Source organism: Marmota marmota, unplaced genomic scaffold (genome assembly GCF_001458135.2).
Source record: "Marmota marmota marmota unplaced genomic scaffold, marMar, whole genome shotgun sequence".
In the NCBI taxonomy this organism is placed as follows: Eukaryota; Metazoa; Chordata; class Mammalia; order Rodentia; family Sciuridae; genus Marmota; species Marmota marmota.
In genome coordinates, this window is record NW_025999928.1 from 2,043,191 (window position 1) to 2,055,883 (window position 12,693).

The following is a 12,693-nucleotide window of genomic DNA, read 5'->3' on the forward strand; positions in this document are numbered from 1 at the left end:
ATCGCTTCTCGGCCTTTTGGCTAAGATCAAGTGTAGCTTCTGTCTCTAAAATTATCTTTAGAAGAGAAGCTGTTTGTATTAATTTTATTTACTTTATTTGAAAAGACTATTGAGAAACAGGGAGTATGTGGTACCTACATCCCAAGCTCTAGCTTAAAAGAGCATTAAGATTTTGAACTTTAACAAGGATGGTAGAAGCTGGGGATACTACCCCTCCAAAGATTCTTAATTACAAGAGGCAGAGCATTGAATGCACCCCCATTGCAAGCTATTCATCTTTCTGAAGTCAGTGCAAATAGGCCATACATCCATGCCAACTTCAAGCAGAAGTCAATCAAATAGTGGCCCCACAGAGCTGAGTGTTCTGTGTGATTGTGGGTATGGTCACGCAGTTACATCTTTACAGGATCTCTGACGTCTCCTATAGATGGTGCCATGCCTGTGCCCTCTATGCCCTAAGCACTTAGGTATTTTCTCATTCAAGCTGATGCTCAGGAAATCAGAAGCTGGATAATCAGAATCTTTCTGGAAGGACAGGGAAAGGATCACAAGAAACCTGGGTGGGCACAGCACCACCTGGACTCAAGAGCTAATGACTCACATGTGATTTTACTTGAGTCTAAACAACCCCAGTCTAAGAAAATATTTAAGATTAAAGGAGCTACATGGGACTTCTTCAAGTCTCAGAGGAATCTGATCTTAGAAAGGAGAACAAATTCTCTGTGCATTATCTTTCTTTCTCATGGAATCCTAGACCCTTTCAGTTGGTAAAAGAAACATGAAAATTTCCATAAGGAAGCATCCAAAAGGCAAAGAAAAGAGGCCAGCCCTAAGGGTACTGAGGGGCTGGGTCTGACTCTATGGCAGGAGTATCCAGATCCTCCTTTCATTTCTCCAGTACATAAATCCGCCTCTGACATTTACTATGATTTTAGTGAAGGTTTTGATAGATAAAGAGAGGAAACTTCCATTGGCTTTTCCAAGATCCAGGGTTCTAAAAATGCAGCTCCCAGAAAAGAAGCATCAGCACAGCATCCCCTGGCAATTTGTTAGGAAGGCAAGATTTTTGATCCCATGCCACACATACTGAATCTGTGGTCTAACAAGCTCTGCAGGTGATTCCAGTGCACAATCAAGTTCAAGGACCACCAGTTTATCCATAAAATCACACAGGTAAGCAGTATGCTGTTAATTTTCAATGTGACCACACTTTAACACCCTGCTTGGTAAGGTATGAGCCAGAATCATTAGTGCCGCTCACTTAGTATTTCTAGCTGTCTGCTTTTTGGATATATATTAGGATTATATTCTTTGTGGTTGGATATGACCACAAAACTGGTTCTTGTCAGTGAATTGTATAATGAAGCACTTGTCAGTGTATGACTCTAGAGAGTTTTCTCTGACCCTTTATATTAAATGTTTAATATAATGGCTGCTCCATCAGCCTGAGTCCCAGAGTAAGGAGAAGTTCTTGTTTTTATAAACCACCAGGATTTGAGGGGGTGGGGAGGAGTTTGTTGCTGCAACAAGCTCAGCCTATCCTAACCAATATTATCAGAAACTATGAGCACATTTCCTAAAATTTCTATCAATGCTCTTATTTCAAACATGCTGTCCCACTTTTAAACACAGATCCCAGTGTATGTTTCAATCAAATATTACTTGCAAGTTCTCTTCTGTGTCCCCCGTATGATCTAATTCAGAGCTGGGAACACCATCGAAGCTTAACAAGTATTAAGTTATTGATCTACCATAATCTATATCCACTTTAAAAGACCACTCTCACTTTATAGTCTATGTTTGTCTGTAAAAATCTATCTACCACAAAGCACTCCTCATAATTTCCCCCTCAAATGGTTTCTTTCTCTCTTGGTAGTACTTAAATCCAGCATTTGAGTCTCCTTGCTTTGTTTTAATTATTAACTGTGATTAGACACTCCAAGGGTTCTGGAGCAACCGGGCAATTGAACACGTGTAATTTTCCTGATTATTTCCCTGACTCAACCCAGAACAAATGAAAACAAACAACAGAAGCCAAAGAAGGAGTGTTTGTTTTCTCAGCTAGATCACTGTGGATTTACACCTCTTTCCCATTTGCACTAATGAGAATTACATGAGTAATTCCCCCACAGTGAACACAACCCCGGAGTCCTTTCAGTGTCTTTCTAAAGTGGTTGCAAGAATGTAAAGCTATTTTAGTGCATGTAACTAAAAAACACCAACTACCATGCAGTGTACTTGAACCTAATCATCTTCCCAGAATTAGGCTATGAGTGCCTGGAGATGTGGGGCTGTTTACCTGATCTTTGAATCCTTAAGGCCTGGCATAGAATCAGCTTGTCTAAGTGATCACTGCATGTGTTTTGTTGGATGGATGGATGGATGGATGGATGAATGAATGGATGGATTCAAATGTTTCTTTTAAATGATCTCACTAGAAGAAACTAGAAACCGAATATTATAAAATAATCCCTATGAGAGAAACATAATTACTAAATTTCTTCTATTCAAGACTTTTTGCCTTGACTACACCATTAATCTTTGAAAATGTATTTGTTCCATCCCAGAAAGGCCAGCATTTAAACACACATGAATAACCCTGCTAAAGGTATTGACCTTATTTAAACAGAAAATGGACCTGTAACTAGAAACTAACTAGAAGCATATGACAATATCTCCTTCATTATTTGTCAGTAAACTCTGATTATATAATTAAACAAATAGGACCACTTAATCTGTAAAAAGATCAGTGTTTATGCTATTTCCTTAAAGTCCATGATTCACTTTTAACATTCAAAGGTAAACAAAACAACAACAACAAAATTCAAGGTTCCAAGGGCTCCCTTAGAGCAGGAAGATTTAAGGGTTTTACTCCAGAATATTTAAATTTTTAACAAAAGATTAACAAAATTTATTATTATTATTAAATAAAATGTTTGCACTCTCCAGAGGAAAACCTGTGAAGAAAACTCTGGGGAAAACCAGATGGCTTCTCCCTACAGCACCATTTCCCTATGGCCCCATCTCTTTCTCTGTATCTATTCCTATATGGAAAGCAGTTATACCCCAGCGTCCAAGGGACATTGGTTCTAGTAACTCCCTGCAGATACCAAAATTCAAGGATGCTCAAGACCCTTACATAAAAATGGTGTAGTATTTGCATATAACCCATATATACCATCTGTAAAAATATAGTACATAATACAATGTAAATTGATGTTATACTGTATTGTTTAGGAAATATTGCAAGGAAAAAGGCATGTATATGTTAATTACAGACGAAATTTTTTTGTCTGAATATTTTCAATTCCTAGTTGGTTGAAGCAGCAGGTCTGGAACCTGAGGATATAGAGAGCTGATTGTGCTTTTCTGGGTAACCAAGATCTTTGAAGTCAAATGAAATAATCTGTGCAATTAACTAAAAATCTTTTTAGTCTACATTAATATTAAAGATTTGGCTGAAATACAAGTTTCTATTTTCAACTGCAAATTGGTCATAAAGTCACCTACACTTCAGTTTGAATTAGTTCCCATATCATGCATTGTTTTTCCTGAATCCTTTGCCCACTTAGAATAACAGAACAGTAAATAATTAAACTCAACTCTTTAACCTAATTCTCATATATCATGTGATCAATTATTTTATTAGGGAGAGTTTAATGGAGAACAAAGGAAGCATTTGTGGATGTAACTTTTTTCATGTTTACTGTTCTAGCATCAGATCATTAGAAGACAATATTCCTTCGTATTATCCTTCTTTGGTTAGAATATCAATAGCAAGCAATGGAAACCAACTCTGGTTGATTTGAAGCAAAAAAAAATGGATTTATTATAAGAATACTGGGTAGAATACATAATCACTAAAATAGGATAATAACCAGATAAAAAGACTATGCTGAGTGTCACCTCTTAGTGACAGGAATATCCCTGGAAGACCATAAGCATCATATTAACCACGACAGAATCTCAGATACTAAGTGACATTTTAAGTTCAGGAATATCCCTGGAAGACCATTAAAGATTATTTTCAACCTGTTCTTTGAGTTTTTTCAAAAAACCATGAGGTCTGCATTGCTAGTGTATTTACATTCGACATGTCACCACTTATGTCACCACTTGGAGTCCCCCCTGTCACTCACTGTCACAAGTTCCCTGGAAATTTGGTCTGACTACCCTGCCACAGCCACCAAAAGAGGTGTTCTTGATCTCCCATTTCAAAGTTGAGGCCACCTTCCATGGACAGATTCATTCCTGTGCCTGCATGATAGCACCAAAGAACACGAAGAAATGCATTTTGTTGCCTAGAATGGAGAGCAAACTGTTTCCTATGAAAAAACATAAAGACAGTGCAGTTTTCTAAAACCTTTTAAAGAACATTGTATTCTCCAAAGTTTAGACTTCTGCCATAGAACAGTCTCATTTTATTGAGATTGCTGATGTATTAAAAATCTGGTATTAAAAAAAATTCCTTTCTTTTTTAAAAAAAATCTGTGTGTATTAATGCCCTAGTTAAAATAAATGTTGGTAGAACTTTTATCTTCAAATAGTTTGCACTGAGCAAAACAACTGTTAGAAATTAAGACAGGGAAAAGGGGAAAGACTATGACCCAATTTTCCAATTCTGTATAAACACCAACATGAGTTAATGAGTTAGAAACTTGGGAATCTTTAGGAAAAAAAAAAAAGCAAATAAGTTAGATCTAGGGACAAAAGTAGTCTTGTTTCCTCAGGTTAGGATTCATTATCTAAACTGATATATCTACACTATGGTTTAATTATCATGGAATTTTCCATTGATGTTTCTGTTTTATGTTGTATTGTTTTGACAAATTTGGAAGAATTCAGAGATAAGAAATATCAGTGAATTATGCACTGTTAATGTCTGCTCCAACTAAATCTTATCATTTGGAAATTCAGTGAGCAGGGCATACAGAATCCAAAGGTGAGAAACTAGGACTTATTTCCATGGCATCCCAAGATCAGCATAGTAGACAGACATAGAACATAAACTTGAAATTATTTTGGTAGTACAAAGGAAGATTTAATGATTGAATGATGATTCCCTCACCATTCCTGTTTCCTTAAATACCTTAATTTTGTAACAAGAAATGCAGATGAAAGATGCTAAAAGTTATGGGAGAATATCAAGACATTATTGCTTAACTACAGACAGTTTGGGAAAATGCCAAACAGCATCATGTTAACCATGACAGAATCTCAGATTCTAAGTGACATTTTAAGTGCAGGAATATCCCTGGAAGACCATTAAAGATTATTTTCAATCTGTTCTTGGTTGAGTTTTCCTCAAACCAGAACAATTACCCACTCACCCTGTAGGGTCATTCATGACCTTCCTGGAGTGGAGGGGAGCACTTATCCTAACTTCCACTCAAAATCTCCCAGGGGATTACCAAAAGCCAGGCCTCCCAAGTCAGTCCATACATTGCTGAACCATGTTTCTTGTTTAAAAGCTCTGCCTGCTTATAGTACTCAATCCCATCTGCTGAAGTTTACATCTGAAGCATCCCCCAAAGAACCATATGTTAAAATCTTGATCCTCAGCCCAGAGTGCTATTGGGAAATGGTGGAACCTTTAAGAAATGGGGTTGGAGGAAGTTAGGTCATTGGGGCTGGGCCCTTGAAAGGGGTATTGAGGCCCCAGCCCCTTCCTGTCTCTCTTTGATTCCCAGCCAGCATGAGGGGAGGGTCTTTGATCCACCACATGCTCCCCACCAGGATGTTCTGTCTGTCACAGGCCCAAAGCCACAAGACCAGTCAACCATGGACTGAAAGCTTTGAAATTATAAGCCAACCTAACCCCTTCCTATTTTAAAGTTAATTTTTTCTCAGGTATTTGTTACAGCAACAAAATTATGACTAATTACTCAATGGTCCTATGATCCCTAAGAACCTCCAAATTACTATACTTCATATATTCGAAGATATTTGTCAAACATTAAATTGTTTCAAGTCTACTTACTTAACAACATCTATTTCCTGTTCCTCTCCATTCTCACTTTCATTATGTCTTCTCCCTTGAATTATTCCTGTTATTCTATGAGACCTTCTTGCCTCCAGTTTTGCATCCTTCAATCCATTTGTAACATGTTGATCTTAATAATATTTCCATCATAAACATTTTTTTAAAAACCCTCAGACAGCTTCTTACTACCTTCAGAATAGACCTTGACTTTCAACTGCTGTTAGCCCTTTATCATCTGTTCCACGCTTTTTTCTCCAGTCTCATCATTTATCCTTCCTTATCTTTCACACAAAATCTACCAAACTCGGAAATACTTTGAGTTTCCAAACCCATCTTGCTCTCCCTTGTGAACCTTACTTCATGCCCTCTTCCTATAATGCCCTCTTTGCTCATCAAATGGATTGTTCCTGCTCATCCTTTCAGACTCTCCCCACCATTCCCCACACTAGGCCCTCCCATGGCGCTGTGCTCTCAATCTGCAATATAAATATTAATGGACTACATTAAAACCATCTACTCACTTGTCTGTCTCTACTATCAAAATGTAGCTCTGTTAAGGAGGGGATTCTTGCTTACTATCATGTCCCCAGAGTGCAGTGTAATCCCTGGCATGTTGGAGAATACTTTTACTCTCTGTTGAATGATGAAACTTTTCTCCTTTGACTTGTACACCACCTTATCCATGAACCTGAGTGCTCTCTTCAATCACCTTATCACCCCCATAAGCCCAAGGTTCTATCTAAGCATAACACTCAAACTCTAACTTGATCTTGGAGACAGCAGACAAAGGAACAAGCCCTAGAAAAGAATCTAAAATGTTGTATTACCTGTGCTTTATGTCCAGCTATCCTTCTTTCTTCTCTTCTTACTCTGAAATCTGAGTCAGAATCTCAGAATATGGGATCTTAGTAGGTTCGTAGCTCTGTAAAATACCTATTGGAGCTTTTATTTCTCCATCTGTAAATTAACAATAACTTAGCCTTATGCTGCCTAACATATGCATTAAGCAGAACTTAATAGCTATTAATAAAATATTGATGCATTTGTTTATCTGGCCAAATATTTGAAAATAGCCTGGACCATTTCCAGATGATGATTTCAGCTTCGCTTCCTGCAAAGTGAAAGTCTTTACTGACTGGTGCTCTTTCGTATATTCTTCATAGGCTGCTTTATCACATGCATACATAATGGTTTTATTGTTTAAAGTTGCCTCAAAACAGTGTCCCAGAGAAACTTGTTCATCTTGAGAGCTTTGGGGCAATTTATTCAATATATTTAAAAGCTATTCCCAAATATATTCCCAAGCTCTCAGTTTTAATAAATTTCTTAGATAATGTTCTTAAGCTTGTATCATCCATTGCATTTTTCTCATCTTTATGTTACCAGTTATTTTTCTCATTATTCAATTTTTTATCTTCATCTTAATCAACAGAGAGTCACATTTCAATATAAAAATTCATTTTATCTTTCCTTATTAACATTTTTCCTATGGTTTTTTGGCATTCTTGTATTTTTCCTATGGTTTTTTAGCATTCTTGTATATGATTCAACCATTTTCACATATATTGAAACTTCCAACTCTTCAAAAAGGTAAAAATGAAAAAGTTTAATGCTGTGAGATAAAACAACAGCATGCACTGAAATATATGCAATTCTTGCAAATAGTGACTGAATTTTTCATAATTTATAGCATTTATTTAAAACATGACAGTCAACGTGATCAATGGATACCTCCATATACATTGGCAATATGACTAATATAATCACATGAAAGTTATGTTCAAGTACACTTTGAGAAAACTCACCTTAGCAATTTTGATGACAGAAGGATACATAGATGAATGGATAGAGAGACAGCGAAACAGACAACTACTATTTTTCTCTTTTCCCACTTCCTGATTTAAAATAAGCTTTATGATGAAAGTCATTTTCCCTTTTACTGAACATGGAGCAAGGAAGAGAGACTTGAAAGAAAATTTTATGAAGTCTAGTATTAGCTAAAAAATTAATACAACTATGCGATTTGGGGCAAGAAACTTCATCTCTCTACCCCAGTGGGCATATGTGCAAAAAAAAATTTATGAGGTTGCTGCTACATCCAAAAGTATATGAGTCTAGGATTTTAAAAAAAATTGTCCTACAAATACTAAATTATGTGTGTGGTACAAAATCTTATTACAAGTGAGAGAAAAGATATGTAGAAGGAAGGGGTAACATCAGAGAGAATGTAGCAGAGACTGCAAAACCACTACAATTTATTGTCAAAACTTGATTTATACTTGAGCAAAGTATATAAACCAGGAACCCAGAAATGGGATAAATTTACCAGGACAGAGAATTGAAAAGAAAGGAGGAGGCCATCTGGATAAGCAGATGAAATGGAAACAGTCAATAATGATTGGGCAATGAGTTCACACTTGTGAGCCCTAGAACAATACTTGTATACCATGAGCCTCAATAAATATCAGCTATTACTATTACACCTGAATGTTTTTATAACTGATAGAGTTCTAGAAATATCATGAAACAAACATTAGCCATGAATGATTTTAATCTGTTGATAAGGTTCAGGAAAGTTGGAATAACCACTAACCCTCGGGAATTTGGAAATTCCTTCTAGATATTCAGTTTTCCCCAGAATAGATGTGTCCCTGAGTAGTAAGAAGGAGTGAGATAATTCTAAGAGATCTTTTTACCTATCTCCGAAGCTAAAGGGTTGCTACTCATGCCGCAAGCCTATGGAAGTGAGTCAGAACAAATGCTAAGAGGACGTGAACCAACAGCCTAAAGGAGACTGTGAAGACATTTCATGATATTCTAGGAAGTCTGGAAGGCTGGAAAGAAAGACATATGAGAGGCTCAATGACAATTTAGAGAGGGAACCTAAAGCCCAAACCTCTGGGTTAGCCAACTTTCCATTGCTGCCACAAATACCTGAGATAATCAAATCAAAGGAGAAAAAATTCATTTGAGTTCACGGTTTTGAAGGTTTCAGTCCAAGGTGAGTTGGCCCCATTGTTCTTGGGCCTGTGACAAGGCAAATTCATCATGGCAGGAGCACATGGAAGAGAAAGAAGTAGTCGCATGGCCCCTGGGAAGCAAAAAGAGAAACTGGAGGGGACCAATATACCCTTCACGGGCATGCCCCCAAAGACCTAACTTCCTTCTCCAGTCCCTACCTCCTAAAGTTTCACCACCTCCCAGTAGCACCATGGGCTGGGGACCAAATCTTCAACACACAGGCCTTTGAGGGACATTCAAGATTCCAACAAAAGCAGTTCCATACAAGGTCAGTGGAAGTTCTGAACTTGAGGTGACAGAATTCTTGTTGTTCCTGCCAGTTAGTCTCATGCCTGGTGTACCTAAGAGTATGACATGCCCACATAATGTGTATTTGGAAGAAATATCTAGTGAGTCAGAAGGGCCCTGCCTGTACCCCTGGAATGGCTGTGCCCAGGTGCACCATAGTCCAAAAGAACTAGATCATTCATGGGAAGCTTGAGCTGGGGGCACTTGCATGAAAGTCACACACATCTTGTTAATTAATATTTCCAAATGTCCTAAGGAAGTTTGATTTTTTCAATAAGATGGATGACTTAAGAAAATGAATGATCCTCTATGTAGTGAAAATAAGTATCTGTTTTATCTGTTGGCATTAGTCTTGACCATCACAAGACCCCCCAGTAGATGCCTGAAACTACAGATAGTACATAGTATTTATAATATATTTTTTCCTATATTTACATACCTATAAGAAAGATTACTTTAAAAATTAGGCACAGGTAATGAAATATGGCATGATATTAAGCCATTGATGTATGAATATAAAAATATTTAACTTTGAAAAAATAAATTAGGCACAGTAACAGATTAACAATATTAGCTAAAAATAAAATAGAGCAATTATAATATACTATGATAAAAGTCATGTAAATGTGGTCTCCCCTGAAAGAATCAAGACAAATATTCATGTTTTCAGACAGCAGTTGACAAAGTGAAACTACAGATACAGGCAGGCAGATAAAGGTGGATTACTGTATTGTACTTTTTATACTCATTTACAATAGCTCTGGAGAAAAAAGCATACAGAAAGATCATATTCATTGCATATGGTTGCTGCCCTGTTTTCTCCATATTATTATCATTATGTGAAATTGCCTCATATACTGATTTGCTTACATGTATATCTTCTGCTTCCTTCACTAGAATGTAGGCAACTTGCATCAGGGACAAAACCTGATCTGATAAATTCACATCTGCATCCCCTACACCTAAGCTAGTTTCTGGCACATAATAGATACTCAATACATGGTTCCTGAATATTATTTGAAAGGTAAAAAGCCTTTTTTCTGACCATGAGATGACACTTCAGGGAGATATTTGTGATTGTGAAACATGAAACTTCAAAGGATATTTGAACTTCAAGGCAAAAGAGCCGGGGGGAAAAAAGCCAAACAAGAAGTCATAAAAAGTGACTAATGGAGTAACAAGGAATATAAAACGTCAGCCTTTACCTATTGGTTAATTGTTACAGCATATTCTGTCTCTGGCTGAAAGTTCCACGAACAAGTAATTAAGGTAATCTTCATCACAGGAGGTAGTTGAAAGAAGCCAAAGCTACAACATGTTTCAAACAGCTGGGGAATAGCAGAAATACTGAAGGGAAAAAAAAAAAAAACATACACAACATCCTGTGAGCTGGTGTTTTCGTAGAATTTAAAAATAAATGTCAAGAGATGGAACACCATCATTTATGAGGCATCAAATTAGATTCTTGGGTTGCCACAGTTGTTTGGGGACAGAACATAGATTTCTGGATGCCAGTTTGGAAATGAAATAGAGCAACATTTCACTTGCTATCTTGTGAAGGAGTCAAAATTCACAGGTCATTGGAAAGGGGAGGACCTTTCAAAGGGTCATATTCTTAAATATGGATTTTAAATCTTTTAATATTCTCACTATAATTCTTCTCAATGAACATAAAACCTTTCCAAGCCTTAAGATTCAACTAAGTGTAGATTAGTGCACACATGTTCTCACCCACTGAGGCATACATAGAAGCTCCCTCCCTTGCCTCCAGCTCATCATGGCTTAGCCCCTTTTATTCCCTTAACCGAGGTCATGTGAGGTTCCACTGGGCAGGTTCAATCCATTAGGCACTGGGAATGTGGCTCAGTGGTAGATCATTTGCCTAGCATGTGTGAGGCCCTGGGTTTCAATCCTAGTTACACACACACAGAAAAAAAAAAAAAAAAACATATAATAAGAAATCAAGTCACAAAGTGTCTGTCTAAATCTCCCCACTCAATAGATCTCCATCATTCCAAATGCATTGGTTTCTGAAAGTAATGTTTGCCCACTATATTTACTTCAGGAAAGCATATATCCACCTGAAACCAACATGCTCTTGTGATTTCTAGCAGGTATTACTCCCATCTCACCATTTTTTTTTTTTTAGCCCAAGTGAAGGAGGTGCTATCACTGTCTGGCCCATATTTCCTGGACATTTTATCGACCACTTTAAAGCTTAAAGCAAACACCTGAAACTGACTCAAGCCTTTTTGATTCTGATTACAGGGCTCACTCAGCCTGGGCAGCACAGGATGGAGGTACTCAGAAAATCAGTGTCTCTGGAAGCAGCCCCCAATTACTACGGGTGGGTGAACACTCTACTTCCTCACATGCTTGCTGAGATAATTCTGAGGTGCACTTTACTGATTCCCTAAGCTCCCAAGCAGGACTGAGCCCAGATGCTCACAGGGTACCTGGCTCAGTCATTCACCCTTCTTCAGCTGCCCTTCTTTCCTTGTGTTTCCAATAATCTAATTGCAGCTGGTCCTTGTCTCAGTGTCTGCTTTTAAGAAAATCTTTACAGATACAACAAGCTAGAATGTAGATGAAATATTTAAAAGAATATTTTTAATAAATAAAGAAAAATAAACTTCTTTTAAAGTGTCCAGTTGCCGGTGACATTTGCTATTCTTCTGGCTATGCGTTTTATTTGTATAAGAATGATTTTTGAAAATGAATAGCACCCTTCTGAAAATCAATAATGACTTTGTCTTAAAGAACTCTCCCACATAATGGAGGTCCAAATGGTGTTAAATATTATATTTTGTTTGGAAAGGAATATCAACATGATTGACAGAAATCAGAAGCAGGAGTTGGGGCAGAATGGGACTGAGAGCTAAATGCCTGCATTTCAATGCAGACCTCCTGTTAACATCTTCAGACCATGCCCAGAACACTTTGCCAGAGTAATTAAATAACATTTGTGATCCTTGCCATCACAGATTTTTATAGTTTGTTTATAGAAATATAATACTCATTCCAACATAGATTTAAAATAGCCACTTACTTCCCAAAGCAATACTTTCAGCTAAAATAATAGTCAAGATCATATATTTTGGTTCCTTTCCTGCTGTTACTTGACAATAAAGGAAGGGAGAGTTTGTAAAAATATACCATGGCTTGTGATCATTATATGGTTATGTCCAAACTTTATTAAGATGATGACTATAATGACAAGAAAAGTCACATTATTACTAACATTTGTTATAGCATTTTGTAGTTAGCCAGCACTTTCTCTAACAGGCAGACCTCTGTATTAGTATATTATACAAACACAGGATCTGTCAGTGGAATTTATTTGTTCTGACTCTGGCAGTCTATCTTTTTAACCCAACCAGAATACAATGCCATGGTCATGC

At 37.1% G+C, this 12,693-nt stretch overlaps 1 pseudogene; it reads left to right on the plus strand.

Moving 5' to 3' along the window:
• On the plus strand, window positions 1–97 carry LOC125615939 (annotated as a pseudogene).
• Window positions 98–12,693: the final 12,596 nt, after the last annotated feature.